Consider the following 12,487-nt stretch of genomic DNA (forward strand, 5'->3'; position numbering starts at 1 on the left):
AGCTTGGCGAACGTTCCCACCCTCCACGCCTGTGCGTAAACATCTTTGCCTCCAAAACAGGAAAGTAGCACCAGGTAGTGTTTTGTACATGTGTCCTGGGAAATGAATCCACTGTGCAGCGTTTAGGGATACGTGAAGTCAGATAGATGGGACACACCCACTTTGTGTGCACGGTGCCCTGGATTTGGGAATCCAGGAAAGGATCAATAACAATAAGAGGGAAGAACAAGAAAATTGAGGAAGTAGAGATGATAAATACTTCCTCTTCTTTCGAAAGAGCTTTACTCCGTGCTCAGCTTCTAATCTAGTCCTGCGTAGACTGAGTCTCCAGAGCTGTGGTTGCTTAGAGTGGAACCCTCAACCTTTGCCTCAGTGGATTATGAGTGTTCCGAATTCAGGGATAACTAGCCAGCTCTTGGATTTACCCTCTTTTTCTTGCATGTAAGTAAAGTCACTCCTTGGCTGATGTATCAGAAGTCATTGCTTGGCTTGTCAAGATGGCAAAGGAATTGCTATGCTAGCACTCTCTTCAGAATGGTGATGAGTTTTAAAATGTGACTCCGGGGGCACCTGGATGACTCAGTCGGTTAACAATCCGACTCTTGGTTTCCACTCAGGTCATGATCTCATGGTTCATGAGATCGAAACCTGAATCAGGTTCTTGTGCTGACAGCGGGAAGCCTTCTTCGGATTCTCTCTCTCTCTCTCTCTCTCTCTCTGCCCCTCCCCTTCAAAATAAATTTTCGAAACTTTAAAAAAAATTAAAAAAATAAAATGTGACTCTCGGGATAAGATGTTTGCTCAGCTCTTCGTAAACCTGCTGCTGGGAAGTCCGTGTTAAAGTCGCTCTTTAGCTCTCTTAGAATTAGATAATGGTTGTAAGCTCATTCTTCTTTTCTCTTTCTTAAATGGATGTTGTATTGACGGTTGCTTGGACTGCAGATCAAGGGTTTGATTTAGAAAAGCACAATTCAGCATTTGTTTCGGTCCTGAGGAGTTTGCTTGGGGAAACACTCTGTGGCCACCCTCTTTTGTGAAGCTGTGTTCTCTGTAGAGAATCCCCCTTTTGTACGCGGGCAGCTAGAAGGGATTTTACTGTCAGTAAAGCTCACAGGCTTGAAAAAATACCTGTATAAAAATGAGAATTTAGGTAGTGTTGGTTCCCAGGTTTTTACCAAGTACATTTGGAGCATTTGCTTTTCTTTGATTGTGTATATGTGAAAGAAATTTAATTGCAGAAGCCAGAGTTGTCACTCTCCAAGGCATCTTTGACTGTAGTAGTAGATTTTATTTGTCTGTAGGGGCCTGGATGTTCCTAGTACTGTCCTAGGCATTGCATAGTCATATATAGAACCTGATTCCTCTACGCTAATAATTTTACATAGAAAATAGGAACAGAAAGAATATGGGTTTCTTTCACGCAAATGAGGAGGAATAGTACTTCAGTGTATGTATTTGTTGAGGTACTCATTCTTTAATCGATGTTTTGATTTTCTTCCTTTCCTCTCCTTCTATATATTAAGGGTGTTTTGTGGAGAGGGTCTGTGTATAAACTATGGCAGGCAAGCTGCATTAAGCAAATACACATCAGCTGAGTATGGAAATAGGAAGTTCTTGCCTGCGGTAGTTTTCTGTGGCAATAAGCGATAAGAAATTACTTCATGACTATTGCCTGAGACTTTCCTTTTGACTCGCGTATCCTTCTCGAACGGCTCACTTCTGCTTTCCATCCAGCATGGACGGCTAGTCTGTGTGAACTGGTAACGCAAACACAGGTTGACAATTTGCACGCGTGTTTCATATGGTGAAAATGAAGAAAATCCTTAAAATATGAGCTCTTGGTGTTGAAAACAATCCTATACAAATGGGGGAGTTACTATACTCTGAGCACTCAAAACAGTGTGTACCACATAGTACGCTCTCAGTTTTTGCTGAATGGATAAATGATTGGGATTGTTCATACAATGATCGTCGTAGGGTAGCCTTTGCTTTACCTCTGTTACCCTGATACTTAAGGAAATGCTTGCTGGAGGTCAAAGTGAAGCGGGAGAGGAGGAGAACATAAAGGTGAAGAGAGGAGAAAAGGTATGTAGGAATGGGATCAAAAGACATGGCGATGGAGATAAGAAACCCTGAGGGTGGAGATACAGTGGAGACTGGAGGTGGTGGTCATAAACATGGCGGTTGAGCGGAGTGGTTATGGGACAGCAGTATGACACAGCCAGGAGAATACATAAACTTGGGGTCAGACCCGGCTATTAAAAATCTGTATTTATCTCTTACTAGCTCTGTGAACTCTGGACCCGTAGTGCAGTGATTATAACACTCTGAGCTTTTTGGGTTGTACATAAAGATCACAAATCTGACTGCACAGGGCCTGCTGCTTCGTGGATCTTCACGAAATGGCAGTTGTCAGGGTATTTTCTTCAGCTTTCAAATCATCACAGCTACGTTAAAAAATTTAACTACCAATTTATCTTTTCTTTACAAATTACTATTTTTATTTGAGAGAGAGAGAGAGAGAGAGTGCAAGCAGGGGAGAGGGGCAGAGGGAGGGAGAGAGAGAATCCCAAGCAGGTTCCATACTCAGCGTGGAGCCCAAGGCAGAGCTCGATCTCACGACCGTGGGATCATGACCTGAGTCAAAATTAAGAGCCAGGTGTTCAACCAACTGAGCCATCCAGGAGCCCCTATCTTTTCTTCTTTTTGCTTTTCAGTATTTTCTAAATTACATAAAGAAGCATGATTCTTTTAAAAAATTATGTATTAAAAATAAATGTTATAAGCCTAATTATCAGGATAGTTAAGCTCATGGCAGTATATCTAAATAAAGGAATACCAGGGGCGCCTGGGTGGCTCAGTCAGTTGAGCATCCGACTTTGGCTCAGGTTGTGATCTCATGGGTTGTGAGTTCGAGCCCCACATTGGCTCTGTGCTGACAGCTCAGAGCCTGGAAACTGCTTCAGATTCTGTTTCCCTCTCTCTCTCTCTCTCTCTCTCTCTGCCCCTCCCCTACTCATGCTCTGTCTCTCTCTCTCAAAAATAAATATTAAAAAATCTTTTTAAAAAATAAAAAATAATAAATAAATAAAGGAATACCATCAATACAGTGATGCTTATGGAAGTATTGTCATTTATTAATGCTAAGCAAAAAACGCAGAAGCACAACCTTGTCAACTATGAAAAAATATTGTAGAGAAGCAAGATTGATGTAAATATGTTAAATGTTACTATATGATTAGTGGATTTATAGCTGATAGTTACATTTGTCTTTGTACTTTCCTATTGTTTTGCCACATTTTCCATTAGTGGAGCATATCTGGACTACCTTAGTCATCTGAATACAAAGTAAATGTTGAATTAAAATAAGTGAACAAAAATTTAATCCTCTTTTAATTTTCCACCAAAAACAAAACAAAAGCAGGGGTGCCTGGGTGGCTCAGTGGGTTGAGTGGCTGACTCTTTTTTTTTTTTTAATTTTTTTTTATTTTTTTAACGTTTATTTATTTTTGAGACAGAGAGAGACAGAGCATGAATGGGGGAGGAGCAGAGAGAGAGGGAGACACAGAATCTGAAACAGGCTCCAGGCTCTGAGCTGTCAGCACAGAGCCCGACGCGGGGCTCGAACTCACGGACCGTGAGATCATGACCTGAGCCGAAGTCAGACGCTTAACCGATGAGCCACCCAGGCGCCCCAAGTGTGGCTGACTCTTGATTTCAGCTCGGCTCGTGATCCCAGAGTCATAAGCTCAAGCCCCTTGCTGGGGCTCCACACTTAGCATGGAGCTTCCTTGAGATTCCCTCTCTCCCTCTGCCTCTCTCCCTGGCTCACACCCTCTCCTTCTAAAATAAATAAATAATTTAAAATAAACGAATGAATGAAACAAAAGTAGCTTCTTAGTTATAGTGTGCTGATGTTTGTGTTCATTGCAATCTAAGAAATGACACAATTTGTGTTGTTTAATCTCTGTACAGGGATTCCTTTTGAGATTAAGACTGGTATGGAGTAATGTGAAAGCTCTGAAGTGAGAATAAGCAAGTAAGATCTTACCTGGGACTGACTGGTCTCATTAGTGCCTATAATCACATAAGAATGGGTTATTTTCTTTGGATGATGTATAACTGCCTCTAAACCTGTATTTGATGACTTTCTGGCAAGTTCAACAGTGAATTCAATAGTTAATAGTTCTAAATTAAATTTAGACTTGACAGCATAAGAGTAGATTACTTAATTTTTTAAAATGTTTATTTATTTATTTTTGAGAGAGAGAGAGAGACAGAGGGAGGGAAAGGGAGGGAGAGACAGAGAGGATCTCAGTGAGGTTCTGCACTAACAGTGCGGCTTGTTTGGCACAAGCTCAAACTTATGAACCAAGAGATCATGACCTGATCCAGAATCAAGAGTCGGATGCTTAACCACCTGAGCCACCCAGTTGCCCCAAGACAAATTAATTCTTTTAGGGCATATTGATTTATCTTTACCATCTTGGCATACATAGGGAGAGATCAGAAAAACGTTTTTGTGAAGTCAAGAAATAATTCTTGTTGTAGGGCCTTGGCCATCCCATCTCATGGTGCCAGCCTGTCACTATGCAGGAGTCGCCGATCAGAGACTAAACTGGAATCAAATATTTGGGTTTCTAGGTAGTGAGCAAATCTCCTTTGTCTCAGAAATGATCAAGTGAGAGATATTTGCCAAAGAGGCAAAAGATGAACGGTTGCGAGCCAAAGCCAGGGCTCCCAAACTGAATGACTGTTGAAATAGAAGCATTTGAAAAGTGAAATTCAGCTAGCTTAAATTCACCCAATTACTAGAATGTGGATAAACCCTTTCAAAAATGTCTGAATACATTAATGAAAATGAGTTAAGATTAGAAACGCAAGAATTAACCTAACAGACAAGAAACCTCATGCCCAAACAGCCCAGGGCGGAGTATGAACTGAACTAGAAATAGAGGCACAACAGACTTTTGAATTGAGTCCGTAGCATTTTCTGAACATTTTACGTGTGGAGCACTGAATAAAGACCAATGATATTATTGAACACTTGCTATGTGTTCCAGGCACTATAACTGGCACTTTCACTCTACATGAACAATTTCAGTCACTGCTCGAAACAACCCTAAGCGACAGCACCGTTGGCATCTCCGTGAACCTGAAGGCCAGAGAGGAAAAGTACTCTGTCTAAACCCCCACACAATGCAGGGGCAGAGACGGGGCTCAAACCCAGATCTCTGTGTGTCTCCCCTGTGGCCTGACCACGGTGCTACCGGGCCCTCTGTTGTTTTCATTCACACTAGAGATCTTCTTACATAAACTAGTGGTTCCAGGCCAAGAATTAGGAGGCTAAGCGTGGGTCTGAGCAGATGCATCGTTTACTTTGAAATCTCTTTAAGTGAACTTCCTTTCCATTTCCTGACTGAGGAGGTAATAAAAAGGAATTTTTCCTTTTTCTTCAGCTAATTTCCCATGCCCTGACACGATGGCATGTATGGTTGTCACCGTAGCCAACTTCTAGGCAGTCTGGTGGGATTATGTGGGGACCATCACCCAAACTGGCAGGCAGGAAAGAGGCCTGGGGGACAATGGCATTCAAGGTGCTCAGGACCATCCCCGGGCTATCCACAGCCCCAGTCAAGGTACACAGTTTCATCACCACAAGGATCCTTCTTGGGACCCTTTTATAATAATACCTTATCTGATTTGAAAACATTCAATTTGCATTTTGAGTGTCAGTGGACTCCTACTGGATGGGCCTTTATATTAGGCTCTATGTATTAGTGGGGACAGCTGAGAGCCAGAAGTGAGGAGACCCAGGCTGCCCGTGACGTGTAACAGTTGGGTGCTACCAACTGAGCCATTTAACGTGAGTCTTCTCATCTATAAAAACTGGGATAAAAATTCCCAACCAGCATGCTGTATGGTGTGGAAGAAAGCAAACACGTTATAAACCAATGGGGACTTCTGTCCTCACTCCTATTCCAGTTTCTGACCATGTAGAGACTCATTTGGCATACAAGAGCTTTGTGGCAGAGGAGGATTAAAGGTATTAGGGGGTGTTATTGGCTCAGTTGTGCCTCCCTCCCCCCAAAAGATATGCTGGGGCCCTAGCCCCCTGTACTTCAGAACGTGACCTTATTTGAAAATAAAGTAGTTGTGGTTGTCATTAGTTGAATTAAAGTGAGTTTCATCATGGATTGGACCCCTAATCCAATACGACTGGTGTCCTAATAAGGCAGCCTTGTAAAGACAGCCGCACAGGGAGAATGCCGTGCGATGATGAAAACAGAGACTGGAGGTACAGAGCTGCAAGCCAACGAATGCCAATGAATAGCCACCCAGCACCAGAAGTCTAGGAACAGGCAAGGAAGGACTCTCCCTTACAGTTTAGGAGGGAGCAGGGCCCTGCCAACATCTTGATTTCAGACTTCTGGTCTCCAGAACTGTGAAGGCATAATTTCTTGTTGTTTTGAGCCACCCAGTTGGTAGGACTTTGTTACTACAGCCCTAGAAAACATACAAGGGGAAAGAATAAAAGTCATTTTAAGTGCTAGTGATAAACTCATCCGTATTGCTGGCAAGCACTTTTAGGGAGCAGATCCGGCATGACTCATTTATCTGATTTAACCTGTGGCATTGGGCCTTTAACAGTAGAGTCACTTCATCATTGAATGCGGATGAATAAAGGCACTGAACAATGAAAGACATTTACAAAATGAAAATCAGGCTGTTGCGAAATCCATAAAAGGGCATCCTTTCATAAATTGAATCTAGCTAGGGATTCCAGATTATTGGATCAATGTGGTCATTTGCTAGACATGAAACGTTTGTGGCTACTTGGGAGGATATTTTCTTCTGCAAGTTGTATATTGGAAGAAAAGTTTAAATATTCTGATTTGGAAAATAATGTAATGTGATGGTACTTTGGGACCATCAGTATAAAATCTACAACTGCAATCTAAGCATCTAGCAAATGGAAACTCTCCAGTTAAAGAGATATCAGGTGATTATAGTGGGTTAATCTATAATTGTTGATCCCTTTGATACATAAAATTAATGCGGTTCCTGCATAGCTATTAATGACAGCACAAATAACCAGGATTTCAAGCATATTCTTGGGTTTCTCTGCAACATAAGAATCTCCTTAAAAAATCTCTTAAATCCCCTTTTCAATAGAGTTTAAATTACCCTAATTCTTATTACCGTAATTACCCCTAGGAGAACAACATTCTTTTAGTAGGAAAACATCATTGTGTGAGGCTAATCACTTAATCTGCACAAAACTAAAAATATAGTTTTGCTTCCCTTTTTAATTGATCCATAGTTTTCTTTAGACTTGTTATTCATTTTATATACTCTCTTTGAAAATGCTCGGCAGAAATTTGTGAAATTTGATTTCAAATTTGAACAGGGTAGGAGTTCTTTTTTTCCTCTCATGGAGGAAAATGCTTTCTTAGGAGTCTCGTGCACTCTTCTGTAATGTCAGAGAGAAACAGAACACTTAACTACTTATGGGCAAATGTGTATATTGATACTGAACCTTGGTTTAAAATAGGAAAATACAGACCTCTCAGGAAAGAAATGAAGCTGACTCAGAATACTTCCCAGGAGCCTCAATTTAACATTGTTCATTCCTATAGATTAGAAGTGGTGAGCTTACACTAAGTCACGTTTAATGTAAGACCTTTAATCTTTTCAAAAATTGAGCCAATGGCTTCCAACACAGAAACCATACTTTTTAGGCTACTTGTTTATGATTATTCTGTTTGGATACTGCAGAGTATAGCATAGTATTGGGGAGGTTTGCTTCTGGAACATATTTGACGATTCTGCTCATTTAGCAAATTAATGTTTGCAACAAGAACGTGTTATCAATTCATTTAAATTGCAGGTCAGTTATAACGACCTTGTTCTTTCCACCTGTTGAAAGTCTGAAGCACATTTTGCTAGAAGCCTTATTTTCTGGTTCCTTGTTGGACCATATATCCTACACTCTCTTGCCGTCCTGGCCAAAAAAAAAAAAAAAAAAAAAAAAAAGGCAAATGATTGTTCTCACTAGTGAGTCTGAATGTAAATCATATAATGTGATGGGAGCCTGTTTTTGAATATTCAACATTTACCACATGCCTATTGAATACCTAATATTTTCCAGGTGTTTTATTGCAAGAGAACCAACAAGAATACCTTTTAAGGTCCCTTATATCATATGAATTAACGGTACCTTTTCTTGGTTAGATTTAGTTACAGCCATCTGTCAAAGAGAAGGATCTGAACTTGAAGTCTCTTGGTCAAATGTGGCCAAAGTTTTCCAGCTAGAACTAGATTTCACCCTGGAACACAAATTGCCGAGATTTCCTGTAGCTGGGTTTTCAACTTGATTAATCAAGTAGAGCCACTTTTGCGTAGGTAATAGGGACTTGAGAGAGAATTGTCAAACAAGGTTTGAGCTAGGACAAGAGTACCATTTAGTTTCATTTTGTGAACACTCGTAAACGTTCCAAAGTTATGTACAAATAAATCCATTGCCTTGAGAGGAACGCCAGCTATTCGGAGCTGAGCAGCCAGCAAGCTAGTGCGAGGAGAGAGACACCAGAGCATTTACCAAAGCAGAGTAAGTGAGCAGAGCAAGTAAGCCTCAGGGATGCTCTCTGAGGTGACTTCGCTTTCAAGTTTTGGTATTCTTCCTAGCAGCAGCATTCTAGACATGGGGTGTGGTCATTTTTACTTTGCATTCAGTATCGACTCCTGTGTGCTTTGCGTTGGGAGCCAACCAGCAAGAGCTTCCCTTCCTGATCCTGGACTGACTTCGGGCATTGAGGACCTCTGTCTATGCCCCACAGGCTCGTGTTTCTTACCATTGCTCTCAAAGGCTCCACTTTGGTCAAATGTGGGGTCTTTCTCTGTACTCATCCTCCTGGATTCAGCTCTTTCAGGATGGATCATATATCCAAATTATCACTTCTATAAGACTTCAGGACTCAGGGCTTTCTACCACTTCTACCTTAAGGCATTATGCTCTATCTCTCTTAAATTTCTCCCTAAGCCTTTCAACTATAGCGTCTACTCTGATTTACTTCTTGGCTCTCAGTCTTGCTGCCTCCAGAGTTTCTCTCTTGGGAAATTCCCTGGCTTCAAATTTTTTCAACTGTTGTTCAACAAAATGATCAGAACACACATCCTTCCAGTCTTGATCTAACTCTCGTTCCCCACTCAGTTTCTTCTTGGCAGCAGGGTTACCCATATGCACTGACATTATTTATCGTCATGTTTAAAGTTGAATTTTTACCCAACATTCTTGGGATGTTTTTCTTATACTCTTCCGAAAATTCGTGGAAAGTTGATCAAAACAAATGAACTTGGTTAGGTGTCATGTTTAGAACAGCCATTAGATTCTCTTCTTCCCTCATTTAGGGATTGACAGCACTTTGTCCGATCATACTGTCTTACACATTGATATTGTGTACTTGTGCTTGTCCCTGGGTCAAGTTAGCTTTGGTATCTAATACTTCTCTTCCTGGCCAGCTGGTCATTCAGGTAAGAAAAACTTTCTTCTTTTTTTTCCCCTGTTCACCCCAATCAATAGTCCCCAGGCAGTCTTGGCTGTGGCCAAATATCTTTTCTTTCCCCCTACCCCCAGATTCTGTACCTCTTCTTTATGATTACTCGGGTACCTTGGACTAATGTGTCCACTGACCTCTACCCTGTGCTTACCTCCTCGGCATGTGTCTGGTCTCCTGGTGTAAAGGAAAGATCCTGTGATTCTTTGCTTGCATCCTCTGGGGCGTTGAGCAAGTACGACAAAGACTTAGGTTTAGCAGTCTTTTTATTATGGAGACCTTTCCATTGACAGTCTCCTCTATTCTCTTGGAGAGCCTGGAGAAGTTTCACCTATGGACGTTTCGGTGTCTATAGCTTAGGATTGGGCAAGTAGGAAGCTGCTTCTTCAAAAATGTTTTTCTAGCTTTTTTGTTTTTGTTCTGTTCTTTCACATGGAGATGTCCTTCTAAATCCTAAATGCCTATTCACGTGGAAGCTCTGAGCTGTGGCTGCTTTACAATTAACTGAGCGTTGTGTATGTGCATTTTCTTATATTGATACAAAGACTTTGTGCTGTCCGTATGTGGGCCAGATAGTAACACATCCATTGAGGAAACTGAGGCTCAGAATGGTTCCATGGTGTGTCCAAGCCAGAAATGGCTGAGCTGAGTCTTGCACTCTAGTTTATTGTCTGCTACAGGAGGTTTTCCCCCTTTGGAGCATTCTATTGCCTGGCCTTTATTAATAAGTTGTCTCTACTGATTTATCATCAAGGTGAAGTTTGAGTTCAAGTTTAATCATTTTCTATGCCTCAGTGGGTTATCCCGTCAGGCAAGTATTCTTAACCTTACACTTGCGTAGGTTGGGAGGCCCCTACTCGTCTGTCTCAGGTGCCTGGTGTCAATGTCACACCATAGAATCAGATGCCAAACCTATTTTAGCTAAGAGGGAATTTAGACCCCATTTACTCTAATGCTGCCACTTAATGGATAGAGAGCTGAAATCCAAAGAGATTTTGTGATTTCTGTGTATAGCTTGTTGTGATTGCTATGCATAGCTTGCTGGAAATACCACTCAGTTCACTGCCTAGATTTCTTGAGTCCTAGATGTTCTTCACTGTTATATCTGGGTTAAAATGGACACATTCTTAGAAGAGAAAGGTCTTTACGTTGTTATGAGTTACTAACACCAATGTGTGCATTAGCCAGTCAGATCTTTCCAACTGAGAGCTAATTCAGATCGCCAACACAGTTGGCCTACATACCCAACCTTGAGGTGACGAATGCCTGATCTAGACCCTCTAAATATTAACTGCCCAGCAGCAAAGACTGCATCACTTATTTTGTAAGGTTATTTCAGTTTTCCTCATTTTAAATGTCTTTCTGTCAAAGGCTTGATGATTTGGAAGTCTGCACAAGATGGAGGTGGAGAAGGGCACTCTTAACTGGCATAGAAGAGGTGGGAATTGCCTCAGAACTTCCACAAAATGCTTAAATCCCTGAAGGAGAGAATCTCTTCAAACTTTTTCAAGATTTTTTAATCAGAAAGTTTTTAAATACACACACAAAACAACAAATTTTATCTTCTTGATTTATTAAGCTTAGACTCTCAGATAACTACTTGTCATTCACAGGCTTTCCCCAGAAGTTGAATTTGCTTCATAAAACGTTATCAGTAGGCCAAATGTCTTGCAGGGTATCAGGTATGAAAATGTCATGGTCCTTGATTGTTTAGTTGCATGTGTATAAATGTGAATTAATGAAATTGTAGCAGAATGTTCTTGGTGGGAGCTGTGTCTTTAAAACATGGAAACAAAAGATTCATTTATTAAGGTTCACCTTTAGCCAATAGACTGTGGAAAAAGCTGTGTCAAACTTCAGAACTAAGCAAGGCTATTTTTGCCCCTGGGAGTGTTGGAGGCAATGTATAGTGATACAAGTCAAGAGGTAAGCAACACTTAGGAAACCTGGTTCTGTGGCTGAACATACTCGTGAAGGGCACTGTAAGAGAAAATTCTTGGATTGGTTTTAGAGTTGCAACCAGTAGAACTTTCTTGGGCAGAGTGTTAGTGGAAAGGGAGGCTATAATTTCAAATGTCCTGTTGGTATTCTATTAAAAAAGAAGGTTGTTTCCCATCATATTTTGTTCTAGGGGAGTGGTTTGAATTGGATCTCCTTTGTAGCATACTTAAAAAAAATTGGATGCTGCATTTGTTGTTATTGGTTATTGACGTGTTGTATCAGAGGGGATTATCCCTACGAGGAAGTATTCTGGTTGGTAATATGGAATTTCAGTTCTTCCCACCCCACACATACTTAGTCTTTTCATTTTCTTCTTGCCTGGGAAACAAGAGCGTGCTCCTTGAGACAGAGGTATGTTGTGCTGTAATTCGTACAGATGGAAACTTCGGGTTAGCTATGAGCTAATACAAAATTTTAGCAGCATGGATTCCAGAGCAGGGCCAAAAAGTGCTCTAGAATTTGTGGAGAGGAAAACAAAGGTTCAAAACTGAAACTGGTCCTGATTCGAGCTGAGAATATAAATTCCTCTGATGTCAGGAGATGACTTAACTAGCATAGACTTGTCCGGAAATCTATTCTTTTTATCATTTGTTTCTTCAGTCTTTGGAGGCATTTGACCTTTCATAACACAATGCTAGCATGGAACTATTTGGCACTCAAATGAGTAGAGAATCCTATTTTCTTTTTTGTATGACTGATCTAGGAAGTCATGACAAAGTTGTTCATGTGAATAGTTACTCATAAATATTACTCTTAGTTGTTTTTTCAAAAAGGTAACTTTAAACTTTTTTTCTGTTTCCCAGAAAAAATTAGATCCTAAATGAATACTTTTTTGTGCCGCTTGGTGTCTAAGAGTGTTTCTTTATGTCGTCTTCTGAGGTTATGCTCAGTAGCCTTGAAAAGAGCTTTAAACTATTTTGGCTTGTTAT

The 12,487-nt window shown here is 40.8% G+C and overlaps 1 protein-coding gene across 4 annotated transcripts in view; it reads left to right on the forward strand.

The window, feature by feature from the left end:
• Positions 1-316: 316 nt before the first annotated feature.
• IPCEF1 (interaction protein for cytohesin exchange factors 1) overlaps positions 317-12,487 on the forward strand; it is a 181,759-nt gene continuing 169,588 nt past the window's right edge. For 2 of the 4 annotated variants that reach the window (XM_019412629.2, XM_019412631.2), the window contains exon 1: positions 317-441. The gene's annotated coding sequence lies outside the window, so the exon portion shown is untranslated. Of the gene's footprint in view, positions 442-8,583; positions 8,612-12,487 lie in introns of those variants that run through there. The other 2 variants (XM_019412633.2, XM_019412630.2) reach the window with 2 other exon arrangements.

This window comes from Panthera pardus, unplaced genomic scaffold, assembly GCF_024362965.1.
Source record: "Panthera pardus isolate Hobbes unplaced genomic scaffold, ASM2436296v1 HiC_scaffold_17, whole genome shotgun sequence".
In the NCBI taxonomy this organism is placed as follows: Eukaryota; Metazoa; Chordata; class Mammalia; order Carnivora; family Felidae; genus Panthera; species Panthera pardus.